The sequence below is a fragment of the Coregonus lavaretus genome, assembly GCF_964263955.1.
Source record: "Coregonus lavaretus genome assembly, chromosome: 26".
NCBI lineage: Eukaryota > Metazoa > Chordata > Actinopteri > Salmoniformes > Salmonidae > Coregonus > Coregonus lavaretus.
Window position 1 is genome coordinate 3,775,500 of NC_140013.1, and position 10,801 is coordinate 3,786,300.

At 42.2% G+C, this 10,801-nt stretch overlaps 1 pseudogene across 1 annotated transcript; it reads left to right on the forward strand.

The window, feature by feature from the left end:
* Window positions 1–2,904: 2,904 nt before the first annotated feature.
* On the forward strand, window positions 2,905–5,141 carry LOC311101479 (E3 ubiquitin-protein ligase TRIM50-like; annotated as a pseudogene). The gene is made up of 3 exons: window positions 2,905–3,016; window positions 3,871–3,999; window positions 4,591–5,141. The product of its transcript is annotated as an E3 ubiquitin-protein ligase TRIM50-like (transcript).
* Window positions 5,142–10,801: the final 5,660 nt, after the last annotated feature.

Below are 10,801 nucleotides of genomic sequence, written 5' to 3' on the forward strand. Positions count from 1 at the left end.
CTAAAATGGATTAAATAGTTTTCACCCCTGATCAATCTACACACAATACCACATAATGAAGAAGCAAAAACAGGTTCAGACATTTTTGAAAATGTATACAAAATAAAAAACGGGAATATGACATTTACATACGTATTCAGGCCCTTTACTCAGTACTTTGTTGAAGCACCTTTGGCAGCGATTACAGCATCGAGTCTTGGGTATGACGCTACAAGCTTGGTACACCTGTATTTGGGGAGTTTCTCCCATTCTTCTCTGCAGATCCTCTCAAGCTCTGTCAGGTTGGATGTTCGATTGGGTTCAAGTCCGGGCTCTGGCTGGGCCACTCAAGGACATTCAGAGACTTGTCTCGAAGCCACTCTTGCGCTGTCTTGGCTGTGTGCTTAGGGTTGTTGTCCTGTTGGAAGGTGAACCTTCGCCCCAGTCTGAGGTCCTGAGTGCTCTGGAGCAGGTTTTCCTCAAGGATCTCTCTGTACTTTGCTCCATTCATCTTTCCCTCGATCCTGACTAGTCTCCCAGTCCCTGCTGCTGAAAAACATCCCCACAGCATGATGCTACCACCACCATGTTTCACCATAGGGATGGTGTCAGGTTTCCTCCAGATGTGACGCTTGGCACACAGGCCAACAAGTTTAATCTTGGTTTCATCAGACCAGAGAATCTTGTTTCTCATGGTATGAGAGTCCTTTAGGTGCCTTTTGGCAAACACCAAGCGGGCTGTCATGTGCCTTTTACTGAGGAGTAGCTTCCGTTTGGCCACTCTACCATAAAGTCCTGATTGGTGGAGTGCTGCAGAGATGGTTGTCCTTCTGGAAGGTTCTCCCATCTCCACAGAGGAACACTGGAGCTCTGTCAGAGTGACCAAGGCCCTTCTCCCCCGATTGCTCAGTTTGGCTGGGCGGCCAGCTCTAGGAAGAGTATTGGTGGTTCCAAACTTCTTCCATTTAAGAATGATGGAGGCCACTGTGTTCTTGGGGATCTTCAAAGCTGAAGACATTTTTTGGTACCCTTCCCCAGATCTGTGCCTCGACACAATCCTGTCTCGGAGCTCTACGGACAATTCCTTCGACCTCAGGGCTTGTCTTTTGCTCTGACATGCACTGTCAACTGTGGGACCATAAACAGTGCCTTGCAAAAGTATTTATCCCCCTTGCCATTTTTCCAATTTTCTTGAATTAGAACCTGTAATTTAAATGGATTTTTTATTTGGATTTCATGTAATGGACATACACAAAATAGTCCAAATTATTTTGCATTTTCAAAGTGGTAGGCATGTTGTGTAAATCAAATGATACAAACCCCCCAAAAATCCAATTTAATTCCAGGTTGCAAGGCAACATAATAGGAAAAATGCCAAGGGGGGTGAATACTTTCGCAAGCCACTGTATAGACAGGTGTGTGCCTTTCCAAATCATGTCCAATCAATTGAATTTACCACAGGTGGACTCAAGTTGTAGAAACATCTCAAGGATGATCAATGGAAACAGGATGCACCTGAGCTCAATTTCGAGTCTCATAGCAAAGGGTCTGAATACTTATGTAAATAAGGTATTTCTGTTTTTTATTTCTAAAAACCTGTTTTTGTTTTGTCATTATAGGGTATTGTGTGTAGATGAGGAAAATATTTTATTTAATCCATTTTAGAATAAGGCTGTAATGTAACAAAATGTGGAAAAAGTCAAGGGGTCTGAATACTTTCCAAATGCACTGTAGATTCGATGGTTGTAAAGATGGGGAGAGGTCTGTCCAAAATAAAGAGATGCTCCGTTTTTTTTAAAACCACACTCCAAAAAGCAAGTCCTGCAGGCTCGAGTTTTGTCTTATCTTGATTATTGTCCACTCATGTGGTTAAGTGCTGCAAAGAAAGACCCAGTTAAGCTACAGCTGGCCCAGAACAGAGCGGCACGTCTTTCTCTTCATTGTAATCAGAGGGCTGATATAATACTATGCATGCCAGTCTCTCTTGGCTAACAGTTGAGTAGAGACTGACTGCATCCCTTATTTTTATAAGAAACCTTAATGTATTGACAATTCCAAAGGTCAAATAGGGGGTGCTTATATTTGTCCTGTTTCACTGAATGTACAAGTGGGTAACTTGTACGAGTGTGAGGTGTGAAATGAAAATGTGCTTTTCTGCATATCCCAACTCCCCCTGAGACACCCTCTGAGAGTGGGGTCACTGCCAGGGATCAGCTACTATTGATGTTATGTTACACACCTCTATTTCTGTGATTTCCACCCCAAACGAATACCTGGCTGGCACATGTGTTTCCCCAGGCTTAAGTTCATTGTCAGAATACACGTAGAGAGAAAAGTGCATAAAAAGGGATTTAACCTGAATTTACGAGCGTGTAACTCTAAATTCCTCCCTACCTGAATTCACTGAACTGAAACTGAATCGACTCCAACTCTGTGGGACCAGGGAGAAAAGGAGGTAAGGAGGCCTGATGCCTTTTCTGTCTCTTTAGTATAAAGCAAATGATTTGTTTTCTGATATTAGGTTAGGTTATTAATTACGTGCCTTATTCAAAACAACAGAACATTGTTGGCATTGCTGACGCTAGCACATGACTCTGCTACTTCTACTCCTGCTGCTTTAAATGTTGACACGTAGCAGATAAGGACCTCTTAAAAGGTTTCTCTTGATAGCAACCTCAAATAAGGCTGTCACCAGAACTTTATATAAAAACACCCTACCACTCCACCACGAAATAGATTAAGTCATGGCATGATTGTTATAGGGAAGGTTCACCCAAATTACAAAATTACATATTGGTTTGTAATTTTGGTGAACTATACCTTTTAATATTTATCAAGACTATGGTGTAATGGTCAATGTGTGCTTTAGGAACTGTAGTATTTGTGGTAATGGAAAAGCAACAGATGTGGTTAGTTTTGACTGTAATGATTTCCCAGGAGGATATGTCCTGCTTGATGACAGCGTTTCAGACACAGAAGCGGAAGCTGGAGGAGCAGATTTGTAAAATGTCTTACAACAAATCCCGCATCACTGTGAGTGACAGTTCTTTGACAAATGTTTAATGATTCCAATTGAAATGACAGTCTGTAATGCTACGGCGCTTTTGGCAATATTTTCATGATGATGAAACAACATGCCACACATGGTCAAAAAGCCATTGAACAGAATCAGCTGCACAGAATTAGTGGCTGTCTTTACTCACCTATGTACAAAAACTCTAAATAAACCTGAACTTGAACCAGGGTTCTCTGACTGGTCCTGGAGAGGTAGTGCTGTGTGCAGGCTTTTGTTATTGCCCTACACACCCTGATTAAGCCAATCAAGGTCCAGAGAAGCAGCTGATCAGTAGATGTAGGATTGTTTGAGCAGGGCTGGAACAAAATACTGCAGGAGGGTAGCTACCCAGGAGGATGGTTGGCCACCACATATTAACACCCTCTGTACGACTATTATGAGTTAGCTACCGCTCTCAGGGCGAAGGTACAGAACACTCCACTTTACAAAACAAACTGGGGCCCTAAGGCATTGGTTCTACTCTGTGGTTCTTCACTACTTGCAGCTCAGTCACATTTTCAGAGTTTGGGCAAAAACATGTAAGAGGTTGGAAGATTATGAATTAATCAATTTTTTACTTTGCTCTTTTTGCAGAAATATGGATCTATTGCTCCAAGGTAAGAATGTCCAGGTTCTTCTGTAGAATGTACAGGGCAGGAACTGTGCTGCAGGAAGCAAATATCTCTATTGCCTCATATCTCACACCGTAGTAATTTAAAAAAAAAGAAAAAAAAAAGTGTTTCTCTTTTAAATTGAAGTTCAGTTGGTACCTCCCCATTTCATACAGTTTTACTTCGTTTTGTGCCTACTGAACACAACCCTGATTTTTGGTCCAGATTTCGAGCGTCAGCAGATACAGCAGAGAGAAGAGAAAATGTACAGCTACATTAACTTCAAACCAGGCTTCAATCACAACGATATCAAGATCTCTGTGTGGAAACGTTTACACAAGAGGGTCCTTCCAGGTAAGGAGACATAGAGACATACCCTGTTCCAATCAATGAAGTCAGTGGTTCTAATGTTTTACCATCTCTGTTGGTTCCTCCGTTCTTACTGCAATGACATGATGGTACAGGTGAAAGTAGTGTTTCATACATAGATTTAACCTTTTTATTAGAGATGTGTTCTTTCATAAAAAAAAACGTTAAAAAACGTTACTTTATTGAGATTGAGATAGGCGGAAATGGGCAGGGAGACAGAAGCAGTGGAGCCGGGATTCGTACCCATGCTGGGCGGTATATGTGCTTCAGGCGGCAGCGTTACCCATTAGACCAGCCTCAGGCACAGAGAAGTGTTTTTTAATTGGAATTTTCATTCACTTCCAACATTGACTGAATTTAAATTTACCTCAACACTGGAACATAATTCATTTGTCCCACCGAAATGGCACAAATAGATACGTCAAACTCAAGAACATAGTAGGAGGATAAAATGTAATCCAAGACATATCCTGCTCCAGGAGTATGATAATAACATACTGTATTTGCTGTGTGTTAGTATGGGTCTCTGTCTGAGTGTATTTCCCGCTCTCTCTCTCTCTCTGGCTCTGTCCACAGCCCCAGAGTGTCTGAAGCTGGATTCTCTCACAGCCCACCCCATGCTGGATCTCAGCCAGGGAGACACTGTGGTGGAGTGCGGAGCTCTTCTGAAGCGGCTCGCCAACAACCCTGAGCGCTTCAATTATTGTGTGCTGGCCAGCCGGGGCTTCTCCTCCGGGAAACACTACTGGGAGGTGTGTGTGGGAGACAAGCCCAAGTGGCACCTAGGGCTGATAAAGGGCACTGCCGGCTGCAAGGCCAAGCTCCCCAAGAGCCCAGAGAGCGGTGTGTGGCTGATCGGCCTGAAGGAGGGCCGTGTGTACGAGGCCTTTGCCAGCCTGCGGGTCATCCTGCCCCTGGCCACTCAGCCCACCAGGATCGGGGTGTTCCTGGACTAGGAGGGCGGAGCGCTGACATACAGCGCAGACAGTCCAGATGAGCAGGGGGTCATCTATATGTACAACACAGAGCTGCAGGGGAAGGTGTACCCGCTGTTTGACTTGTGCTGGCATGAGCGGGGTGCTACCAAGCAACCCATCTCCCTGCCTCAGCCCCACAAGGACAAATAACAGATAGTAATAAACTGGTCCTGAACATCTCTAAAACTAAGAGCATTGTATTTGGTACAAATCATTCCCTAAGTTCTAGACCTCAGCTGAATCTGATAAATGGTGTGGCTGTTGAGCAAGTTGAGACTAAATTACTTAGTGTTACCTTAGATTGTAAACTGTCATGGTCAAAACATATTGATTCAAATGGTTGTAAAGATGGGGAGAGGTCTATCCGTGATAAAGAAATGCTCTGCTTTTTTTTTTTTTACACCACACTCCACAAAGCAAGTCCTGTAGGCTCTAGTTTATTTGTTAATTATTTTGGGACAATAATGGCGAAGTGCTGCAAAGAAAGACCTAGTTAAGCTGCAGCTGGCCCAGAACAGAGCGGCACATTTTGCTCTTCATTGTATGGAAAATATCAATACTATGCATGCCAGTCTCTCTTGGCTAAGAGTTGAGGAAACACTGACTGCATCGCTTCTTGTTTTTATAAGAAACAATGTTGGAAAATCCAAATTGTTTGCATAGTCAACTTACCCCACCAGACATGACACCAGGGGTCTTTTCACAGTCCCCAGGTCCAGAACAAATTCAAGGAAATGTACAGTATTATAGAGAGCCATGACTGCATGGAACTCCCTTCCATCTCATATAGCGAGTCAACTGCACACTTGGTTTCAAAAAATAATAAAGCAACACTTCACGGCACAACACCTCTCCCCCATGTGACTTACTTTTTGTGTGTATGTACTGACATGTGTAACTGATAGATGCGCACACAGGTATGTGAATTGTAGTCTTATGTCTGTAAAATATTTTTCGTTGTGTCGGACCCCAGTAAGACTAGCTGTCGCCATTGGCATCGACTAATGGGGATCCTCATAAAATTAGAATTAAATACAAAAACAGCACCTCCCCTCCCAAAAATAAACAAAAAACACTTACACCTTTAACTTTCCTGCAACACTCACACTTGTCTTGTCTTACTAGCATTGACTTTGCTGATAGTAGCTTTACTGAGGAAAAGTTTTACTTACTAGGATTGTGATATGTGGTTGTCTCACCTAGCTACTTTAAGATGAATGCACTAACTGTTAGTCACTGGATAAGAGCGTCTGCCAACTGACTAAAATGAAAATGAAAATCATTGCTACCATAAGGTGGCACTATTGTCTATAGTCTAAAATGGCCTCCATGTACCAGGATGTGGTTCGCTCACTGTAACGTTGCATTCATTACAGATTGAAAGTTGAGTATATGTCATTCTGTCTACAAAATGATTAGTCTTTAGACCAAAATTGATAGTCCTACATTTTGTGTTGAAAATGCAGATACTGTTTGAATAAGTGAAAATGAAACCAGTTGCGGTCTGTCAAAGCAGACAAAATACAAGTATATCAAATTATGTATGGTTACTCTGGCATGTGCTTGAGGGGTATAATAATGTGCATGACATACTTAAGATCTGTAATAATCTATCAAAAACACAATCTCTACAATTAGTTTGAATGTATCCCCTGGAAAAAAAGCATAGTTCAAACTGTAAAACACTGGGACCAAATAATTTATCGAAGGCAAGACATGACATCCATTTTAAATACCTGATGGACTGCTTAGTCTAATTACTGATTTACAAACGTTTCACTATGGAGCAGCCAGCAACCATCTGTAACAAAATACAACTGCCCCATCCTCTCAAAAAGCACTACATTTTAGTCAAGGTAATTCTAGGAATCGGATAAGTTCCCTTTAAGTGAGGTGAATTCATGGGATTCCATCTGACTGAACGTACATGCACACACACCCATCAGACAAACCAGTTACCACCATTCATAATCTACTGTGACACTCTCTGGGTAAATAATAGGCCGATGATGAAGACAATGTGGAAATACTAGAAACAAATTCAGAAGAATACACACAAAATGATTTGGTAGTTTTTATACTGAAGAGTCTTTCAGAGATGTATCAAAGCAGTTAAGAAAATAGACTGTCTCGAAATGCTGTTAAGAGATCTGGTGGAAAATAAAGACAACAGCCACATCTGTAAATTCAAGGCCCGTAAATTCAATGGTATTTATAAATTCTTTATTTCGCAGACGCTACAAATCTAATCGCAACCTAAAAATCAAACAATGGTCAAGTAAATATATATTCAAACGCCTCATTTATCAGTAAGAAAAATAGGTTAAGTACACTTCCTTTCATCATTTAATGCCAAATGGCACCCTATCTCCTATATAGTGCACTATATAACCTAGTGCACTATATAGGGGATAGGGTGCAATTTGGGACACAAGGGAGACATCTTAATTCCAGACTCCCTACTTATTCAATACAAAACTTTATTTAGTTAATGTAGCTTAGTGCTCTATCATCTTGACAATAAACATTTTCCATCTAACCCAGCAAGCACACATGATTTCACAACGTTGCATTATTTTCAAAAGTACAGTGTGTGCTCACTGTCATGAATAAAGGTGCTGGTTTTTGAAGGCCACTTATTAAGAGTAAAACAATCTTTCATTATGGTCAGTAGGGATGGGGAGGGACTGGAGGTCTAGCACTGGAGTATGCAAAAACACTCAACTACCTGTCATTAATTGGAGAGTTATAATCCCTATTGCTGATAATGGACAATGCATTGTTCCAAGACAATTTCACCATTGTTGAGCCTTTAGACTCATTCCAAACGGTAGCCAAGTTCCTCAACTCCACAATGATTTAATTGACAGAGTTGAGCGCAGACTAGAGTTTAAATGAACCTCCGACTCACTATGCAGTCGATACTTCAAAAATGTACATTCTTAAACCCTTACCGTGTACCTATCTTTGTCTGTTGTTGCGTGCCTTTGTTTGCAGAATTCCCTACTTTTTAATAAAAACGTTAATCAAATACAACCACCGACTGTTTCCTCATTGCTAAGATGGTAACTCAGCGTGAATGTGCATGTGCCAATTGAATCTCAAAAAGGAAACAGTCAGTGGTTGTATTTGATTAACGTTTTATTAAAAAGTATGGATTTCAGCAAACAAAGGCAGGAACGCAACAGAGGATAAACATGGTAAGGGTTTAAGATATTTTTTTTTAATGTAAGTATCGACTGCATAGCGACTTGAAGGAGTTGGAGGTTCATAAAAAAATAAAAAAACTAGTCTGCACTCAACTCCATGGATTAAATAATATTGGAGTTAAGGTACTTGGCTAGCCAAACGGATGAGATGTCTTTAAGAGTTTTAACTTTCATCCTGGGCAATGCCAAATATCTGCTTGTGCTTTCGACAACTCATCTTTCATGTATGAGTGTCATAAAAACGCATATAATGCACAACTAGTGCATTATATGTATTATACGCTTATGCACAACTAGATCTAGCGATACACCAGGCTATTCTGACATGGTTGGATTTATTAAAAAAGTCAAAATACTATAGCAAGTATAAGGGCCTTTGGTCAATGTTGAAAGATATCAATACAATCAACGAGCGGTTGAGTATTGGAAGGTTAAAGCACTTGGATATAGTTGGAATAGTGAAGGACCACTGATCCACATATTCTCTCCCACTGTCAGCATAAGTAGCCTGGTCCCCGGATTTGTTTGTGCTGTATAGCCAACTCCTATGGTCGTTGTCATGCAAAACCCTTGGGTCGGAAGCTTCTGTAGTAGTTCTGCCTCATAGGTTTGTTGCGCTGGTCAGGACCTCTCTGGTCCTTGTCACCTTCACGGTCATCTCTCCTCGTGGTGCGTTGGTGTACGGCACCCGTAGTGTCTACGTACAAAGTATTGCGTGTAGTGCCGTTTGCAGGGGGGAAAAAGGCTTCTCCTTCAGGGCACTCTCGGTTTGACGTGACCACCATAGGAGTTAGCTATACAGCACAAACAGATCTGAGACCAGGCTAAAGTGTAAGCACTAAAACCGCGTGTCCACCTGATTCCACAGCAGAGGGATTGAGTAAACGTCTGTCAGCTTTGCTTATGTCAACTGTCTTCATTGAGAAACAATGTATGCAGTGTCTATGGGTTACAGAACAAGCACGCGTTTCATTTCTGGCACACAGCAACACACTTTTGAGTTCGAGGCCCCAGGCACAAGCGGCACACTGGGAGAATGTGAGCCAGCCAGCGCCATTCTACAGGTGTTTCCCTGGCCGCTGTAACTCATCAAGCTCTGAACCCTGAACAGACTTAAGGCTTTTAAACTATACCACCACAGGGGATGTTGATGCTTTACCGAATGCAGAGTAACGACAGATAGGGAAATCCTATGGATGTGTTCTCAGCTCAACCACTAATGTAACTGCTTTCCCTTTTACTGGGGTTCAACTCTAACAGGTACATGAATCCAATCCATTATTAAGAGCACTTGTGGCTTATACAGTGCAATCGGAAAGTATTCAGACCCCTTCCCATTTTCCACATTGTTACGTTACAGCCTTATTCTAAAATTGATTAAATTAAATGTTTTCCTCATCAATCTACACACAATACCCCATAATGACAAAGCGAAAACAGGTTTAGACATTTTTGCAAATGTATTAAAGATAAAAAAACTGCAATACCTTATTTACATAAGTATTCAGACCCTTTGCTATGAGAATAGAAATTGAGCTCAGGTACATCCTGTTTCCATTGATCATCCTTGAGATGTTTCTACAACTTGATTGGAGTCCACCTGTGGTAAATTCAATTGATTGGACATGATTTGGAAAGGCACACACCTGTCTATATAAGGTCTGACAGTTGACAGTGCATGTCAGAGCAAAAACCAAGCCACAAGGTCGAAGGAATTGTCCGTAGAGCTCCAAGATATGATTGTGTCGAGGCATAGATCTGGGGAAGGGTACCAAAACATTTCTGCAGCATTGAAGGTCCCCAAGAACACAGTGGCCTCCATCATTCTTAAATGAAAGAAGTTTGGAACCACCAAGACTCTTCCTAGAGCTGGCCGCTCAGCAAAACTGAGCAAACGGGGTAGAAGGGCCTTGGTCAGGGAGGTGACCAAGAACCCAATGGTCACTCTGACAGAGCTCCAGAGTTCCTCTGTGGAACCTTCCAGAAGGACAACCATCTCTGCAGCACTCTACCAATCAGGCCTTTATGGTAGAGTGGCCAGACGGAAGCCACTCATCAGTAAAAGGCACATGACAGCCCTCTTGGAGTTTGCCAAAAGGCACCTAAAGGACTCTCAGACCATGAGAAACAAGATTCTCTGGTCTGATGAAACCGAGATTGAACTCTTTGGCATGAATGCCAAGCGTCACGTATGGAGGAAACCTGGCACCATCCCTATGGTGAAACATGGTGGTGGCAGCATCATGCTGTGGTTATGTTTTTCAGCGGCAGGGACTGGGAGACTAGTCATGATCGAGGGAAAGATGAACAGAGCAAAGTACAGAGAGATCCTTGATGAAAACCTGCTCCAGAGTACTCAGGACCTCAGACTGGGCTGAAGGTTCACCTTCCAAAATGACAACAACCCTAAGCACACAGCCAACACAACGCAGGAGTGGCTTCAGGACAAGTCTCTGAATGTCCTTGAGTGGCCCAGCCAGAGCCCGGACTTGAACCCGATCTAACATCTCTAGAAAGACCTGAAAATAGCTGTGCAGCGACGCTCCCCATCCAACCTGACAGAGCTTGAGAGGATCTGCAGAGAAGAATGGAAGAATCTCC